We start from the raw sequence: 19,405 nt of genomic DNA, 5'->3' as shown, positions 1-19,405 counted from the left end.
TCCAGTTTTGTGCATCTTCTGCAATATTCTGCCCTCCTACTTTCTCCCACCACCCCGGTATTTCTACAGGTGGAATGTCCAGCTTGCGGCAGAAATTGTGGGTTTCTTCTGGGAACCTTAACGTCGCAGAGCGCCCATCTTTTCGCCCAATCAGGCACGCTGGGAACCCCCAGGAATAATGAACCTCTCTAACTTTGAGTTGCTCTAGTAAGGGTCGAAGAATTCTTTTCCTTGCCCGTGTCTCAGAAGCCAGGTCTGGATATATTTGTAAATTAGATTCACCATATTTGACTATTTGATTGTTTCTCAGACCTGCCCTGATTTTCTCTTTATCTTGATAGTTGTGGAACCTCACTATCACATCTCGAGGTGCTTCCTTATTAATCTCAGCTGGTTTCCTAATTCTATGTACTCTGTCCAATTTAACCCTCTTATCAATTGGGTTAACAAGGCCTCCAAAAATTTGGTCCAGCTTTTCCTGTAGATTTTCCCCCTCCCCCTGTGCCTCTGGGAGTCCTCTGATCCTCAAATTTTTCCTTCGACTTTGATTTTCCTGATCTTCTAATCTGTATCTTAAGTCCCTCTGTTCACGTTGCAGGTCTTCGATCTGACTTCTCAAGTTCCCCATCTCCGTCCTCTGTCTTTCAGCTACTGTCTCCACCTCTTCTACTCTTCTCAGTATGTGGCCCATATCTCCCCGTATTGCTTCTGTTTCAGCTTTAATAAAGGTTTCCAGTCTAGCAAACATCTCCGCTATTTCGTTTTTTGTTGGCAATACTCCTTCCCGTTGGCTCTCCATTAGGGCCTCTTCTCTTACTGCTGGGTTTAAACTGACAGGTTCAGCTTCAGCCAGCTGTCTCCTTGTATTAATTTTTGACGGGCGTTCAGGGGTTTTATTTTTTGAACCGGAGGCCTTTCCCGGGCTAACATGAATGTTATCCTGTACCATGTACTTCCTTATTGTGCCTGGGCTGGAACTAGTCCTAGCGGAGGCTCCTGTTGGGTTTGTTGTTGCCCCCCCCCACCTGCCTTTCCTTTCATTCTTTGCTGTCTTTTACCTCCTTTACTGTGTCCTTTTATTCTATATAACCACAGTACCTGAGGCCTTTTGATACAATTCCACTTTTGAGAGAGTTTCTTCCTCTACCTTAAAGAAGGTCCAAGTGGTGGACTGTTAATCTAGTGAGGGTTGATTTAATCTGGCTGCATATCATTGGTTCCGATTAGGGACAATTTCCAAGTCTTATATCATTTATCTTAGGGTATTCCTACTCACTAAGGAGTCCTATGTATTTAGGCCTCTCTTTACCACTCCCTTTGATGATCTCTGATGGGACCCTTTATATCAGAGTTGAGCATAGGAAAATTCAGAGGGTACAATATAGACATCACCTTCATTTACCTTTCGGGCTGATCCCTTCATTTGTATGTCCTGAGCATATATCTCGAGTCCCCATGTGGACACCCTCGGGCCAGCAAGGTAGAACAATATTGATCATACAGACAGTACGAGAAATGATACGTCCTCTGCTATATAATTGTATCACCTTTATTGTGGGGCTTACCCAGGGACCCGATGCCAGAAGCTTTACACCCCTACATCTAGGTTATATACCGTATATGTTATATGCCTTGAGTGAACCTTTTGGAGAATGAGCTGGCAGGATTTGCACGGCTCCCTGTCCATGAATGGTTTGCCTGTACTTTGTCTCCCCCTCATATAATATGCCCACCGATGCATGGAGAGTTCAAGGGGCTCAATACTCGCATCACGTTCACCTGCTAATTAGCATGGGCCCGTCACTTATGGATGTTTTAATTGTACTCGTCAGATCCCAGCAACTACAGAAAACCCGTCTTGGAGGGGAGGAAATAGACTAATCTTACAAAGAGTTTACGATTCCTCTCCTTTTAGGTTTACTTCACTTTAGTGTCAGAAAATACCCATATCCTCAAAGAAGAAGATTCACACTAAAAGATTTTTTGTGTACCTTAGGGTATCCTGAAGTCCCAGGAAAGTTAAGTATATTACTGTCCATGCATAGTTGACCTTTTACTTTAAATTCCATATATCCTTTAAGTTACATATTAGTGCTCCAGCAGTGTTATGACATATAAGGCACTTACCCTCTCCGTGTCTTACAATCTAATGCACTTATCTGAGGGTTGGCAATCCCAGCTTCTTAAGCGGTATTTGTGACTTCCAGGAGAGATATTGATAGTATCTCTCCCCACCTCTCAGCCGGCTCACTCTTCAGGTGCCTTGATAGGTCTTGAGCTAGGTTTTCTGGTAGCCTCAGCTCCCCTTGTCAGCTGTTTCTCTCTGTGGCTCCTCCGTTCACTTGCTCAGCCTGTAATCCTGCTGTCCAGGGGAATGGGGGCAATGAAGATGGACCGGAGGGGGGAGGGGGGGGGAGGGGGAGGAGGAGGCACAGCCGCGATCGTACAGGGACCCGGGTCCCGCGGCGTGTTCCCGGCGTGAAGGGCTAGTAGGCGGCCACTCGCATCCAGGCGAGAGGCGCCGCTATCAGCGTCACCGCCTCGCCACTAGCCACGAGGAGGGAGGTGGGAGGAGAGATCCGGCATCCCGGCGCGATCTCTGAGGTCAACCAAGCGCCCACATCTGACTCCTCCCCTCTGAGAGTTTTCTGAGAAGGATCGGAGCTTGCTTTCATTTTTTCAATCATTTTTATTGTTATCTCAGGGAATGTAAATATCCTGAATGTAAGGTAGTGACAGGTACTCTTTTTTGAAAAAAATTGGGGTCTATTAGACCCTTCTCCTCTGCCCTCAAAGCATCTCACCACACCAAGATCAGTGTGATAAAATGCTTTCCCAATTTCCCAATGGCACTGTTTACATCCGGCAAAATCTAAGTCATGAAATGCTCGCAGCTTCCGGTTTCTTAGGCCATAGAGATGATTGGAGCCATTCTGGTCTCTGATCAGCTCTATGGTCAGCTGGCCAAATCACCGGCTGCATTCTCGGGTTCCCTGTTGGGACAGGAGAGCCAGAGAAAACCATGGAAGACGGTGGGAGGGGGGACATTCCCTCCCACTTGTTGTAAAAGCAGTCTAGAGGCTAATTAGCCACTAGGATTGCTTTTACATGAAAGCCGACCACTGGCTGAAAAGAATGATACCAAGATTATATGTAAACCTGCAGGCATCATTCTGGTATAACCACTCAAAGTTCAGCAACATACCAGTACATTGCTGGTCCTTGTTGGGCATATATGGTAATTTTTTTTTTTCATGCAGCCTGTGGGCTGAACGAAAAAAAGAGATTGATCGGTGGGTATGCCCACCATTAGAATACCTCCCTTCATCCACCCACTTCTAATGCACCATTTATATATGCCGAAGCATGGAGGCATCCGCCCCAAAAGTTAGGAGCAAATCGCTCCTCCACCCCTGCTGCCCCCATGCTTCGGCATATATGCTCTTTTATTTTAACTGTGGTGGTGAAATCACCTCCGACAGCACTGGAGTCACCGCATTATGTATCGTGGGAGCAAACGCTGTTGCTGTCAAGATAAATAAATCCGCGCTGCAACTGAATGGCGTACCTGCTAAGCAAATGATGGTTAACAATAAAACAAATTAAAATTACAGTATAACAGTAAGACTTACCATACCTGCAAAGCAAATACAAAAAAAATAGTAAAAAATAAAACATTTTTTAACGCAACCTGTGCCTAAAATATATACATGCTGAAGCATGGGGGCATCCTCCCGCAAAAGGTAGGAGCAAATCATTCCTCTGCCCCTGCTGCCTCCATGCTTCGGCATATATGCTTAAGTATGTAACTGTGGTGGTGAAATCACCTCCGACATTGCTGGAGTCACGGCTTTATGTATCATGGGAGCAAACGTTGTTGCTGTCAAGATAAAAAAATCCGCACTGCAACTGAATGGCGTACCTGCTAAGCAAATGATGGTTAACAATAAAACAAAATAACATTACAGTATAACAGTAATGCCCCGTACACACGGTCTGATTTTCCGACGGAAAATGTGCGATCGGAGCGTGTTGTCGGAAATTCCAACCATGCGTGGGCTCCGTCTGACTTTTTCCATCGGATTTTCTGACACACAAAGTTTGAGAGCAGGCTATAAAATTTTCTGACAACAAAATCCGTTGTCGGAATTTCCGATCGTGTGTACACAAATCCGACGCACAAAGTGCCACGCATGCTCAGAATTAGGGATGAGCTTCGAGTTCGAGTCGAACTCATGTTCGACTCGAACATTGGCTGTTCGCAAGTTCGCCGAACAGCGAACAATTTGGGGTGTTCGCGGCAAATTCGAATGCCGCGGAACACCCTTTAAAAGTATATGGGAGAAATCAAAAGTGCTAATTTTAAAGGCTAATATGCAAGTTATTGTCATAAAAAGTGTTTAGGGACCCAGGTCCTGCCCCAGGGGACATGGATCAATCAAAAAAAAGTTTTAAAAACGGCCGTTTTTTCAGGAGCAATGATTTTAATAATGCTTAAAGTCAAACAATAAAAGTGTAATATCCCTTTAAATTTCGTACCTGGGGGGTGTCTATAGTATGCCTGTAAAGGGGCGCATGTTTCCTGTGTTTAGAACAGTCTGACAGCAAAATGACATTTTGAAGGAAAAAACTCATTTAAAACTACCCGCGGCTATTGCATTGCCGACAATACACATAGAAGTTCATTGATAAAAACGGCATGGGAATTCCCCAAAGGGGAACCCCGAACCAAAATTTTAAAAAAAAAATGACGTGGGAGTCCCCCTAAATTCCATACCAGGCCCTTCAGGTCTGGTATGGATATTAAGGGGAACCCCGGCCAAAATTAAAAAAAAAAAATGACGTGGGGTTCCCCCTAAATTCCATACCAGACCCTTCAGGTCTGGTATGGATTTTAAGGGGAACCCCGCGCCAAAAAAAAAAAAAAAATGGCGTGGGGTCCCCCCAAAAATCCATACCAGACCCTTATTCCGAGCACGCAACCTGGCAGGCCGCAGGAAAAGAGGGGGGGACGAGAGTGCGCCCCCCCTCCTGAACCGTACCAGGCCACATGCCCTCAACATTGGGAGGGTGCTTTGGGGTAGCCCCCCAAAACACCTTGTCCCCATGTTGATGAGGACAAGGGCCTCATCCCCACAACCCTGGCCGGTGGTTGTGGGGGTCTGCGGGCGGGGGCTTATCGGAATCTGGAAGCCCCCTTTAATAAGGGGACCCCCAGATCCCGGCCCCCCCGTGTGAAATGGTAAGGGGGTACAAAAGTACCCCTACCATTTCACTAAAAAACTGTCAAAAATGTTAAAAATGACAAGAGACAGTTTTTGACAATTCCTTTATTTAAATACTTCTTCTTTCTTCTATCTTCCTTCATCTTCTGGTTCTTCTGGTTCTTCTGGCTCTTCTGGTTCTTCCTCCGGCGTTCTCGTCCAGCATCTCCTCCGCGGCATCTTCTATCTTCTTCTCCTCGGGCCGCTCCGCACCCATGGCATGGGGGGAGGCTCCCGCTCTTCTCTTCTTCTTCATCTTCTTCTCTTCTTCTTTTCTTCTCTTCTTCATTTTCTTCTCCGGGCCGCTCCTCACACATGCTAGCATGGCGGGAGGCTCCAGCTGTGTGACGGCGCTCCTCGTCTGACAGTTCTTAAATAACGGGGGGCGGGGCCACCCGGTGACCCCGCCCCCCTCTGACGCACGGTGACTTGACGGGACTTCCCTGTGACGTCACGGGGAATGCCACAGGGAAGTCCCGTCATGTCCCGTGCGTCAGAGGGGGGAGGGGTTACCGGGTGGCCCCGCCCCCCGTTATTTAAGAACTGTCAGACAAGGAGCGCCGTCACACAGCGGGAGCCTCCCTTCATGCCAGCATGGATGCGGAGCGGCCCGGAGAAGAAAATGAAGAAGAGAAGAAGAGAAGAAGATGAAGAAGAAGAGAAGAGCGGGAGCCTCCCCCCATGCCATGGGTGCGGAGCGGCCCGAGGAGAAGAAGATAGAAGACGCCGCGGAGGAGATGCTGGACGAGAACGCCGGAGGAAGAACCAGAAGAGCCAGAAGAACCAGAAGATGAAGGAAGATAGAAGAAAGAAGAAGTATTTAAATAAAGGAATTGTCAAAAACTGTCTCTTGTCATTTTTAACATTTTTGACAGTTTTTTAGTGAAATGGTAGGGGTACTTTTGTACCCCCTTACCATTTCACACAGGGGGGGGGCCGGGATCTGGGGGTCCCCTTATTAAAGGGGGCTTCCAGATTCCGATAAGCCCCCCGCCCGCAGACCCCCACAACCACCGGCCAGGGTTGTGGGGATGAGGCCCTTGTCCTCATCAACATGGGGACAAGGTGTTTTGGGGGGCTACCCCAAAGCACCCTCCCAATGTTGAGGGCATGTGGCCTGGTACGGTTCAGGAGGGGGGGGCCGCACTCTCGTCCCCCCCTCTTTTCCTGCGGCCTGCCAGGTTGCGTGCTCGGATAAGGGTCTGGTATGGATTTTTGGGGGGACCCCACGCCGTTTTTTTTTTTTTTTTTTTTTGGCGCGGGGTTCCCCTTAAAATCCATACCAGACCTGAAGGGTCTGGTATGGAATTTAGGGGGAACCCCACGTCATTTTTTTTTTAAAATTTTGGCCGGGGTTCCCCTTAATATCCATACCAGACCTGAAGGGCCTGGTATGGAATTTAGGGGGACTCCCACGTCATTTTTTTTTTTAAATTTTGGTTCGGGGTTCCCCTTTGGGGAATTCCCATGCCGTTTTTATCAATGAACTTCTATGTGTATTGTCGGCAATGCAATAGCCGCGGGTAGTTTTAAATGAGTTTTTTCCTTCAAAATGTCATTTTGCTGTCAGACTGTTCTAAACACAGGAAACATGCGCCCCTTTATAGGCATACTATAGACACCCCCCAGGTACGAAATTTAAAGGGATATTACACTTTTATTGTTTGACTTTAAGCATTATTAAAATCACTGCTCCTGAAAAAACGGCCGTTTTTAAAACTTTTTTTTGCATTGATCCATGTCCCCTGGGGCAGGACCCAGGTCCCCAAACACTTTTTATGACAATAACTTGCATATTAGCCTTTAAAATTAGCACTTTTGATTATTCATGTTCGTGTCCCATAGACTTTAACGGTGTTCGCGTGTTCGAACGAACTTTTTTCCTGTTCGCATGTTCTGGTGCGAACCGAACAGGGGGGTGTTCGGCTCATCCCTACTCAGAATAGATAAAGAGATGAAAGCTATTGGCTACTGCCCCGTTTATAGTCCCGACGTACGTGTTTTACGTCACCGCGTTCAGAATGATCGGATTTTCCGACAACTTTGTGTGACTGTGTGTATGCAAGACAAGTTTGAGTCAACATCAGTCGGAAAAAATCCTAGGATTTTGTTGTCGAAATGTCCAATCAATGTCTGACCGTGTGTACGGGGTATAAGACTTACCATACCTGCAAAGCAAATACAAAAAAACATAGTAAAATATAAAACATTTTTTAACGCAACCTGTGCCTAAAATATATATATGCCCAAGCATGGAGGCATCCTCCCACAAAAGGTAGGAGCAAATCGCTCCTCCACCCCTGCTGCCCCCATGCTTCAGCATATATGCTGAAGTATGTAACTCTGGTGGTGAAATCACCTCAGACAGTGCTGGAGTCGTGGCCTTATGTATCGTGGGAGCAAATGCTGTTGCTGTCAAGATAAGTAAATCCGCACTGCAACTGAATGGCGTACCTGCTAAGCAAATGATGGTTAACAATACAACAAAACAACATTACAGTATAACAGTGATGCCCCGTACACACGGTCGGATTTTCCGATGGAAAATGTCCGATCGGAGCGTGTTGTCGGAAATTCCGACCGTGAGTGGGCTCCATCGGACATTTTCCATTGGATTTTCCGACACACAAAGTTGGAGAGCAGGAGATAAAATTTTCCGACAACAAAATCCGTTGTCGGAAATTCCGATCGTGTGTACACAAATCCGACGGACAAAGTGCCACGCATGCTCAGAATAAATAAAGAGATGAAAGCTATTGGCCACTGCCCCGTTTATAGTCCCGACGTACGTGTTTTACGTCACCGCGTTTAGAACGATCGGATTTTCTGACAACTTTGTGTGACCGTGTGTATGCAAGACAAGTTTGAGCCAACATCCGTCGGAAAAAATCCTAGGATTTTGTTGTCGGAATGTCCGAACAAAGTCCGACCGTGTGTACGGGGCATAAGACTTACCATACCTGCAAAGCAAATACAAAAAAAATAGTAAAAAATAAAAAATTTTTTAGCGCAACCTGTGCCTAAAATATATATATGCTGAAGCATGGGGGCATCCTCCCGCAAAAGGTAGGAGCAAATCACTCCTCCGCCCCTGCTGCCTCCATGCTTCAGCATATATGCTTAAGTATGTAACTGTGGTGGTGAAATCACCTCCGACATTGCTGGAGTCACGGCTTTATGTATCATGGGAGGAAACGCTGTTGCTGTCAAGATAAATAAATCCGCACTGCAACTGAATGGCGTACCTGCTAAGTAAATGATGGTTAACAATAATACAAAATAACATTACAGTATAACAGTAATGCCCCGTACACACGGTCGGATTTTCCGATGGAAAATGTGCGATCGGAGCGTGTTGTCGGAAATTCCAACCGTGTTTGGGCTCCGTCTGACTTTTTCCATCGGATTTTCTGACACACAAAGTTTGAGAGCAGGCTATAAAATTTTCTGACAACAAAATCCGTTGTCGGAATTTCCAATCGTGTGTACACAAATCCGACGCACAAAGTGCCACGCATGCTCAGAATAAATAAAGAGATGAAAGCTATTGGCTACTGCCCCGTTTATAGTCCCGACGTACGTGTTTTACGTCACTGCGTTCAGAATGATCGGATTTTCCGACAACTTTGTGTGACCGTGTGTATGCAAGACAAGTTTGAGTCAACATCCGTCGGAAAAAATCCTAGGATTTTGTTGTCGAAATGTCCGATCAATGTCTGACCGTGTGTACGGGGCATAAGACTTACCATACCTGCAAAGCAAATACAAAAAAAATAGTAAAATATAAAACATTTTTTAACGCAACCTGTGCCTAAAATATATATATATGCCCAAGCATGGAGGCATCCTCCCACAAAAGGTAGGAGCAAATCGCTCCTCCACCCCTGCTGCCCCCATGCATCAGCATATATGCTGAAGTATGTAACTCTGGTGGTGAAATCACCTCAGACAGTGCTGGAGTCATGGCCTTATGTATCGTGGGAGCAAACGCTGTTGTTGTTGTCAAGATGAATAAATCTGCACTGCAACTGAATGGCGTACCTGCTAAGCAAATGATGGTTAACAATACAACAAAACAACATTACAGTATGACAGTAAGACTTACCATACCTGCAAAGCAAATACAAAAAAATAGTAAAAAATAAAACATTTTTTAACGCAACCTGTGCTTAAAATATATATATGCCGAAGCATGGGGGCATCCTCCAGCAAAAGGTAGGAGAAAATCGCTCCTCCGCCCCTGATGTCCCCATGCTTCGGCATATATGCTGAAGTATGTAACTGTGGTGGTGAAATCACCTTCGACAGCGCTGGAGTCACGGCTCTTGCTGTCAAGATAAATAAATCCATGCTGCAGCTGAATTGCGTACCTGAAAACAAAAAAAATGGTTAACAATAAAACACAGTAAACAGTAAAGTATAAAAAAAATGCATATCTGAAAAGCAAACATGATAAAACATAATAACAATAAAACACTGCAGAATAGAATACAGTAAAAAAAGAGCAGAACGATAGAGAGAGAATAGAGAGAGAGAGAACAATAAAACGACAACTATTATTGTTTTTTTTATTTTATATTTTTTTTTGTGTTTTTTTTTTACTTTTTTTTTTTACACTTTTTTATGTAACTGTAACTTTTGTAACTGGTTCCAGGTTTGGGTCTCTCAAAATGCAATGGCATCTTGGGAGACCCTGTGAAAGTGTGCCTAGTCTGTGCAGTGCTGTACCCTACGCTAATACTCAATTAGTGTATGGTAGCGTTCAAAACATTCACCAATGCAAAGACCAGGATTGTCAGGACAGGAGGGACAATAATAGCGGGTGTCACGCCTATATCCCCGCTTTCTGCAAACACAACATTTTCTTTGGGGCGCTCGTTGGGTAGGGGTACGCGGGAGGACATAAGGAAAATGCCTCTCATGAAGCTGGCTTACTGCATTTGGATTGGGAAGGGGAGGTGGCGCACCGTCTGGAAACAGAAGGGCTCTGACGATCTCTTCCTGGAATTTAAGGAAGGATCATAGCAAGCAAATTATTACACTGCAAGCAGGCTCTCTCCCCCAGCCTAAGATGGAATTCTACAAGCCGCTGGGGAAAGCCCCAGCGATTAGGTCGCACAGTCCCACATGCTCCAATCTGATGATCAAAAAGGTGAGTAAAAAGTGGCACGCTTGTGTAATGTTTGTCCACATATAAGTGGTACCCCTTTTCGAATAAGGGTGACACCAAGTCCCACACAATCTTGTCAGTGCTTCCTATGTAGTCAGGGCAGTTTGTACGTAACTATCTTTTCCCTCGTAAACCATAAAACTACATGTATAGACTGTGGCCCTGTCACAGAGCTTATACATCTTGACTAGGGATGAGCTTCGAGTTCGAGTCGAACTCATGTTCGACTCGAACATTGGCTGTTCGCAAGTGCGCCGAACAGCGAACAATTTGGGGTGTTCGCGGCAAATTCGAATGCCGCGGAACACCCTTTAAAAGTCTATGGGAGAAATCAAAAGTGCTAATTTTAAAGGCTTATATGCAAGTTATTTCACTGCTCCTGAAAAAACGGCCATTTTTAAAACTTTTTTTGCATTGATCCATGTCCCCTGGGGCAGGACCCAGGTCCCCAAACACTTTTTATGACAATAACTTGCATATAAGCCTTTAAAATTAACACTTTTGATTATTCATGTTCGTGTCCCATAGACTTTAACGGTGTTTGCGTGTTCGAATGAAATTTTTTCCTGTTCGCATGTTCTGGTGCGAACCGAACAGGGGGGTGTTCGGCTCATCCCTAACCTTGACCCAGTATCTGGCATGCTTGCAGGGAAGGTACTGTTTGAATGACAAGTGGCCAGAAAACTTAATCAGGGACTCATCAACCCAGACAACTTGATGGGGAGTAAAGAAGTCTGCAAAACGTTGGTTGAAGTGGTTTACGAGGGGCCGAATTTTGTAGAGCCGATTGTATCCAGGGTCTCCATGAGGATGACAGAGTTCATTGCTGTTGAAGTGCATGAACCGCAAAATCTGCTCGTATTGTGCCCTGGCCATGGAAGCAGAGAACACAGGCATATGGTGAATTGGGTCAGTGGACCAATATGACCGCAACTCACTCTTTTTGGTTATGCCCATGAGGAGGGAAAGGCCCAGAAAGAGCTTAAATTCAGAAACCGTAATTGGTTTCCAATCTCTGGCAAGGGAGGACTGGGGAATAGTGGCGATGTGTTGACCAGTGTACAAATTGCTTTGGTCCACAATAGATCTATAGAGATCTTTGGTGAAAGACAGCGAATAAAAATCAAGTGGCGTAAAATCAACTGTTTCCACATGAATGCCAGGTTGGCCAGTGAATGGGGGAAGTACAGGTGCTGCAGAAGTGGTAGGTTCCCAATTAGGATTGGCGAATGCAGCAGGAAGGACACTATGGGCACGATGGGCCTGGGTTTGTCTTCTTGGTGGCAGCGGGACACTACTTGTGCTTGCCACCTTGCCAGCTTGAACTGTACTTATGGGACTATCCACGTCACCAAGTGTTACTGCAGTGCTGGATGTATGACATGGGTGTACTAGGCCGCTGGTGCTTGCCAGTTCACCAGAAGGAATAGCGACGCTAGTACTGCTCTGCTCCATACGAGAGCCCTGCGGTTCTTGCACCTCAGCAGCAGAAGAAGAAGTTCGGGGTCTGTTACGCCTGACCTCGGCAGGGACCACAACTCTGTCGTCAGAGCTATCTGTCATGGAGCCGCTGCTGTCTACAGGTTTGTATTCTGAGCCTGACAGATGAGTGACTTCCTCTTCACTACCTGTCATGCTCAGAAACGTGTAGGCCTCTTCACTAGTGTACCTTCGATTTGCTATTTTGGGCTCTAAATTTAGTGGTACACTAGTGAGACTCACAGGCAAAAAAGCTCCTGACTGTTGGCGACTGTATCAAAACGCTACCAAAAAACTGTTAGCGATCACAGGGATCAGGCCTCATTCCGCGAACGCTGCAGTTATGTGTTTAGTGTTTTGTAAGTGACAGTGATCGATCGATACTGCACTTGGGTGGGGCTGGGCAGGGCTGGGCCGAGGGGCAAAACGCAGGTGCTAGCAGGTATCTGGACTGATCCCGCTAACACTGCATTTTTGGAGACCCTAAACTGCTGGGGACACTAGTATAGATCTGATCAGATCAGATATTGATCCGTTCAGATACTATACCACTAAGGGAGGTGTATGCTGCGTGCTTGGGTGTTAGCGGTACTGGCGCTAACCTGATGCTGCCTGGGACGACGCAGACCCTAAAACTTAACTTATATCACCGCTGGGCGATTAGGGGGTTAAACCTTTATTAGATAATAAACAGCGGGTGCCCTGAAACTATAGTAAACAAACTAACCAGCGTCACCCATAACACTAATATGGTGATCACTGGTGAAAGGGTTAACTAGGGGGCATTCAGGGGGTTAACATTAATACAGCAATCAGAAAAATGATCGCTTAGTGACACTGGCGACGGGGGGTGATCACGGAGGTAAAACTTTATTAGGGGGGGTTAGGGGGGTACCTAGACCTAAAGGGGCCTACCACTAACTGCCCTACCACTTATAACTGTCACAAACTGACACCACAAACTGACACCTGTGACAGGGGGTACAGGGGGGTGATCGGGGGGTGACTGGGGGGTGATGGGGGGTGAAAAGTGTGCCTGCGTGTTCTACTGTTAGTGTTGTGTTTGTGCAACTCACATTGATGTCTTCTCTCCTCGGCGCCGGAACGAAAAGACAGGCTCGAGGAGAGATGACATCACTTCCTCCGCTTCTGATTACAGAAGTCGAGGAAGCATTTCTTTTCAAATATTTTATTGGTAGTTAACAAGCATCTGTTACATGTATTACAATACAAGGTATAATACATATATTGAACAGTGCACATCACAATCGGTCAGTATAACGGGAATAGAGAGCAATATAGTAAATATTTCAAAGAATGGATACTCTGTCAAATAACTCATCGTCTAAATTCAGACAAAAATGTTAGCAGTACGGGAGAACGGAGTCCCTTATTTTATTACATTGAGGTGCTAGCGGTCTTCTCAGAGAACAAGCGAGAGAGTCGCCAGGGCCATAACATAAGACAGAGTACAATACCAATAGTTATTGTTGGGAGGAAGGAGATGAGAATAGGGGGGAAAGAGAAGAGCAGAATAGGGGGGATCAGAGGAAAGGAGATAAGAGTAAATTGAGCAGGGGGGTGAATCGGCCGGGCCGCACGGGCACAGGCGTGAATTCAATAGGTTTCTTAGATGAACCTTAGACCCTCCTCAAGGTTCCAAGAGATGTTTGTCTATCTCGGTGGGCATAAAGTGGTCAATCCACGGTTGCCAGATTTTAAAGTGTTGGGGGACCTTGTCTAGGATTTTTGCTTCAATCTTACTGTGTATCATAGCCTGAGTGATCCTATTATTCATTTCAACTATATTAAGGGTGGGTGTTATCCAGGCTTTAGCAATCGTCTGCTTGGTTGCAGTAAACAGGTGAAGGAGGAGGCGGAGTTGCGATCTGGTGTAATCTTGTGGAATAAAGTTAAGGAGAGCTACAGCTGGATTAGGGTCCAAAGTGATTTGGTGGAGGGTAGAGGCCATTTGGAATGTTGTTGCCTAGAAGCGCTGCACCAGTGGGCATGTCCACCAGATGTGCATATGTGTTCCTCTGTCACCGCAACCCCTAAAACAATTAGGGGGATAGTCAGGTATAAATTTAGCGTTTCTGACTGGGACTAAATACCAGCGCATTAGCACTTTGTAATTGGCCTCTGAGGCAACAACATTTTGGGATGAATTTTTTGTATTAGTCCATATGGTCAGCCAGTCATCAGCTTCTAGTTCAATATTTAGGTCTTTCGACCACTGCTGTGCGTAGGTGGGAAGACTTGAAGATGATGACGTGAGGTGTGTGTATAGACGAGAGATAATGCCCGGGGCCCAAGGGGTCCAAGTCGCACACTTTCTCAAACTCAGTAAGAGTATCCAGTCCAAAGCTAGATTTTATAGTTGTTTGAACAAAATGTGCAATTTGAAGGTAATGAAAACACTCTCTATGCGGAAGGTGTGCTTGAGTTTGGATCGTTGGAAACGATTTTATAGAGTTTCCAGTAATTAGATCACATATGCGAGTCAGACCCGCCTGAGCCCAGGCATGAAATAAAGTTGGTTCTGCGTATGCTGGGTAGAATTGAGGGTGGCCTAGGAATGATAGAAGGGGGTAGTGTGAGGAGATCAATTTGAAGGGGACCTTCAACTTATCCCAGAGTTTAAGTGTATGTTGCGTAATTGGGTTGGTTATAGAGCCTCGTGCCATAGCAAATAGGGGGGAGCCATAGCAAATTGGATACAGTAATTGGGTGGAGGTCAATGGCCTTAAGACCAACCCAAAGAGGTATTTCAGATTTAGAGTGGTATAGAGTAGATTGGGCCAGGCGGGCCGCATGGTAGTAATGTAAAAAGTTGGGTATTCCTAGGCCTCCACTGAGCTTATTACGGAATAATACCGGTCTCGCAACTCTAGGCCGCGTGGGGCCCCAAATGTATTTAAAGACTCTATTTTGTATTACCCTATAGTAGTATGGGGGGACTACGATTGGTAGCACTCTATACAAGTACAGTAGTTTTGGTAACAGGGACGTTTTTACAGCAGCGATACGCCCAAGCCAGGAGATGCATAATGGTAGCCAGGAGTTGGGTAGAGAAGATAATTGGGTTAGCACTGGGAGATAATTGGATTGGAACAAATTGGATGGGTCACTGGTCAATTTAATCCCTAGGTAAGGTATGGATGTGGAGGACCAAAGAAAGGAAAAATTTTGGCGCAGGAGAGCAAGATCGGTATGTGGTAGAGACACATTGAGGGCTTTTGATTTTGTTTGATTAACTTCTAGTCCAGAGACCAGAGCAAATTTATCTAAGACGTTCATAAGATTTGGTAAGGTAGTGTGTGGCGACGTAACAAACATTAGTGCATCATCTGCAAAGAGACACAATTTGTGCGAGGTTGAGGCTATCTCAAGACCTCAAATGTCAGGGTTTACTCTCATCAGGGCCGCTAAAGGTTCGATCACAAGAGCAAAGAGCAAGGGGGATAAGGGGCAGCCCTGTCTGGTTCCACGAGAGATGGGGAAGGGTTCTGAACGGAATCCCGAGTATTGTACGTGGGCCTGTGGGTGATCATACAGGGCATTGTTCCAGCCAAGAAAGTGAGGGCCGAAGCCCCAGCGTTGGAGGATGTAAAATAGATAGGGCCAGGAGACTGTATCAAAAGCCTTTCTTATATCTAGGGAGAGGAGGTGCATTGGTATTTTTCGGGAACGGGTTAAGTGTTGTAGGAGGATCACTCACCTAATGTTATCGCTCGCTTGCCGCTTGGGTATAAACCCTACTTGATCCTTGTGTATCAGCCCTCCAATAATAGGGTTAAAGCGTAGTGCAAAGATTTTGGCCAGGATCTTTATGTCTACGTTTAAAAGTGATATTTGTCTGAAATTAGACCACAATGTATTATCCGTGTTTGGTTTCGGGATCATAGAAATAAGCGCTGTCAACGTGTCTCTACCAAAAGATTGCTGTCTGAGTATAGCGTTAAAAGTGTTGGCAAGAAGGGGGGCTAGTTCCGTAGCAAATTTTTTGTATTAGAGACTAGGGAGGCCATCCGGTCTCGGACGTTTGTGAGGTTTGAGTGTTTTGATGGCAAATAAGACTTTATCAGTTGTGATCGTGCTTTCCATCAACTCACGACTGGTGTCTGATAATGTAGGAATAGGCAGATTATGAAATATTTTCTCAGCCAGACGTAAGGGAAACGCTGTTTTAGCCTCATAGAGGTTTGCCAGCTGTTTACGAAACTCTGAGAGTACTTTGATTGGGTTACTAGTAACCGTGTCTTTAGCCAGTCGGAGATTGATGGGAACCCGAGCACGGTCTGGTCTACGAAGGCGCAAAGCCAGGTAGGTATCTGGTTTATTCGCTTTAGTGTAGATCGTGTGGTTAGATCTATGAATGGCCTTATCTGCCACCTCAGCTAGAAGTATATCTAGTTCAAGTTTAGTTTTTTCTAAAGTGATTTTATTTGCCTCAGTAGGACTGGACTGGAATCTGAGAAAACTATTGTGATATTCTGACTCTAGTTGTTGCTGTTTAAGAATTCTATCTTTAGATGTGATGCTACTAAGATACAGGTACCTCGGATTACTGGCTTATGCGCCTCCCAGAGAAGTATAGGGGAAAGGTCCAGTGTAGAGTTATGTGTGAGATAATCTTTGAGGGCTACTTGGATATCCAGGCAGTACGACTGATTGGTTAGTAACAAATCATTCATACTCCATAATCTGTTAGTAGCCTGTGGTATTAGGGATGATATCGAGGTGATCACAGCACAGTGGTCAGACCATGTGATTGGTTGTATGCGTGAGTGAAGCAGGAGTGGCGCGGACGCTATGGAAGTGAAGATATGGTCTATGTTGGAGAAGGATTTGTGGGGGTGTGAGTAGTATGTATAATTTTTCTTTGTGGGATTGCATTCTCTCCATGTGTCTAAAAGGGAGGCCTTCTGGATTTGCCTATGGAGGTGTGAAGAGGGGGTATAATGTTCAGGGGCATAGGGAGACTTATCCACATGTGGTTGTAGAACTAAATTGGAATCACCACATAAAAACAGGGTTCCCCTACAATGTGTCTTTACGACTTGTAATAGGTGTGAAAATAAGGGGTTTGGGTTAGTGTTGGGGGCATAATAGGAAACAAATGTTGTCGTTATGTCTTGCAGTGTTCCTACAAGGATTAGATAGCGACCTTCTGGGTCTTTTATCTCAGTTAAGGGGGTGAATGGCATAGAGTAATGAAAAGCTAACAAAACCCCTCTGTGTTTTGTTCCTGCCGAGGCAGAGAATACCTGTGGGTATTTGGAACTAAAAAAGCTCGGGGTTTGGCGTATAGAGAAGTGGGTTTCCTGGAGCGCCACTACGTTGGCTTTTAAAGATGCAAACGTTTGAAAGGCCTTCACCCGATTGTGCGGGGAGTTGAGTCCCTTAACATTTAAAGTTAGTATATTAATCGGGGCCATTAACAGGCTTGTGGGGGAGTATTATCGGAGTGTACCGGGCCCGTGCGAGCCGACCGACGAAAGAGAAGGGAAAGAGTAACAGCATGGAGGAAGAGGAATAGAAGTTAGGGAGAAAGAAGGGGGAAGACATAAGGTGTAGGGCAAATACTGAGAAGTTCCCCTTGGAGGGAGGCAAAAGGTCAGCACAGCCCGACCAAGAAATGCACCAGCCCTGTGACCAGATAAATAGTCAAAGAGCGGGTGCACCGTAGAGGGGGGAGCAATGACTTCGGGAGTGAAAGATTAAGATTAGTACATAAAACTGTAAATCTGTAGTTGCCATTAGGGCTACAGGAACAAACGGTAAAAGCTATAGGAGTACTATGTCTAGGAAACCGAGTACGTGGATGTTCTGTTGGTGCCATTTCAATATAAATTCAAATGTGGATGAACTATGGGAGGGAGGGGAAGGGGAGAAGAATGGGGGGGAAGGGAGGTTGGATATAGGGGGTTAAAAAAGGGGGAGGGAAGGGGGAGGGGAAAGGGGAAAAAGGAGGGGGGGTAGTGAGAGGTAAAAAGGGGGAGGGGAGGAGGGGGAGGGGGGAGGGGGGGAAAGAGGTGGGAGAAGAAGAGGGAGGAGAGGAGAGGGAAAAGGGAAGTAGGGTGAGGGATACGGAGAAGGGTTTAGCTGAGTATGCTGGGTGTGAACAGTTTACTTTGTCAGGATAAACAGGAGGTATAATTTCGATTTCACCAAAGTTCAAAAGTGGAAATGGCAGTGGTAATGGCTTTAATCGGGCTCGCTATGAGTGGGCCCGATTAATTGCACGTAGACTAGTACAACATATAATTTCAATTTTTAGGTAGCTGAACAGTCATAAAATAAAACAACAAAACAGTAAAGCAACTGAACCTGAACAGGCCCCTTGAAGTCTGGGAGCCATGTAGAAAAAACGTCTAGGACGCGGAGCGGACAAAGCCGCTATCAGCCGTCCAACAGGTCTCAGTCGCCGGAATGTCATCCTGATGTAGTTAATAGTTAGTTGCTACGAGAGCAACTGAGAACCTGAATGCAAAAAAGAAAAAAGGTGAGAATAAAAGTAAAATAGATTCATTCTTCTCAACGAAGTGCTTGAGATTTCAGGCTGGGGATGATAGGTTCCAGACAATCGGGCTGGGGTTCCTTTCCAGATCGATACAGGATCAAGGTTACTTCGTTTTGGGGTCGTGGAGTACGGCTGGGGGGCTGCCCTAGCTGGTGTGCATGGAAGTGATGTTTTCCTGGTGTGTCTGAGGCGACAGACGAAGCGATTCCAACAAACGTTGTAGAGAGTCCGGGGTGGAGCAGGTGTATTGCTGCCCTTGGTAAGTGAACTGCAGGGCAAATGGAAACCGCCAAGTGTATTTAAGCTGGTGCTGTAGCAATATCTGCAGTTGGGGTTTCATGGCACGGCGTTTTGCGATGGCAAGGGGTGCCAAGTCAGAGAATAACTGGTATGTGTGGCTCTGAAATTGGAGGGAGGACTTATTACGGGCTGCTGTTAATAACTGTTAGTTCGTGCGGAAAAAATGCAGCTTGACAATAATGTCCCGGGGGGGTCCATCGGCCTGGCGACGGGTGAGTGCTCTGTGAATTCTATCGAATTTGAGGCGTTCGATAGGTATGGAAGGTGCAAGCTCCTGGAACAGTGCTGTAGTGAACGATTGAAGGTCATCGATCGTCTCAGGCACACCGCGGAGGCGCAGATTGGACCTATGGGAGCGATTTTCAGCATCCTCTAAGCGAGATAGAAGCATGGAGTTTTCACGCAGGGCTATTTGCTCTTGGGCCTGTTCTTGTAAAGTTAGTTCCATGTCATCTACTCTAGTTTCCAGATCTGCTGTTTGCTGGCCAATCTCACGGATTTCTCGTGTCAGACTGTTAGTAATCTGGTCAGATGTTGTTTTTAAGGCCTTATGGAGCATTGATTCCATCAGTCTTATGAAAGCAGCTTGAGACATACCTGTCTGCGAGATGGGAGGGGAGCCACCTGGATTAGACTGTGTATTGTTATTGTCCTCGCTGTCTAGCA

Source organism: Aquarana catesbeiana, linkage group LG04, assembly GCF_042186555.1.
Source record: "Aquarana catesbeiana isolate 2022-GZ linkage group LG04, ASM4218655v1, whole genome shotgun sequence".
NCBI classification, from domain to species: domain Eukaryota; kingdom Metazoa; phylum Chordata; class Amphibia; order Anura; family Ranidae; genus Aquarana; species Aquarana catesbeiana.
Note: the sequence above shows the minus strand (reverse complement) of the source record.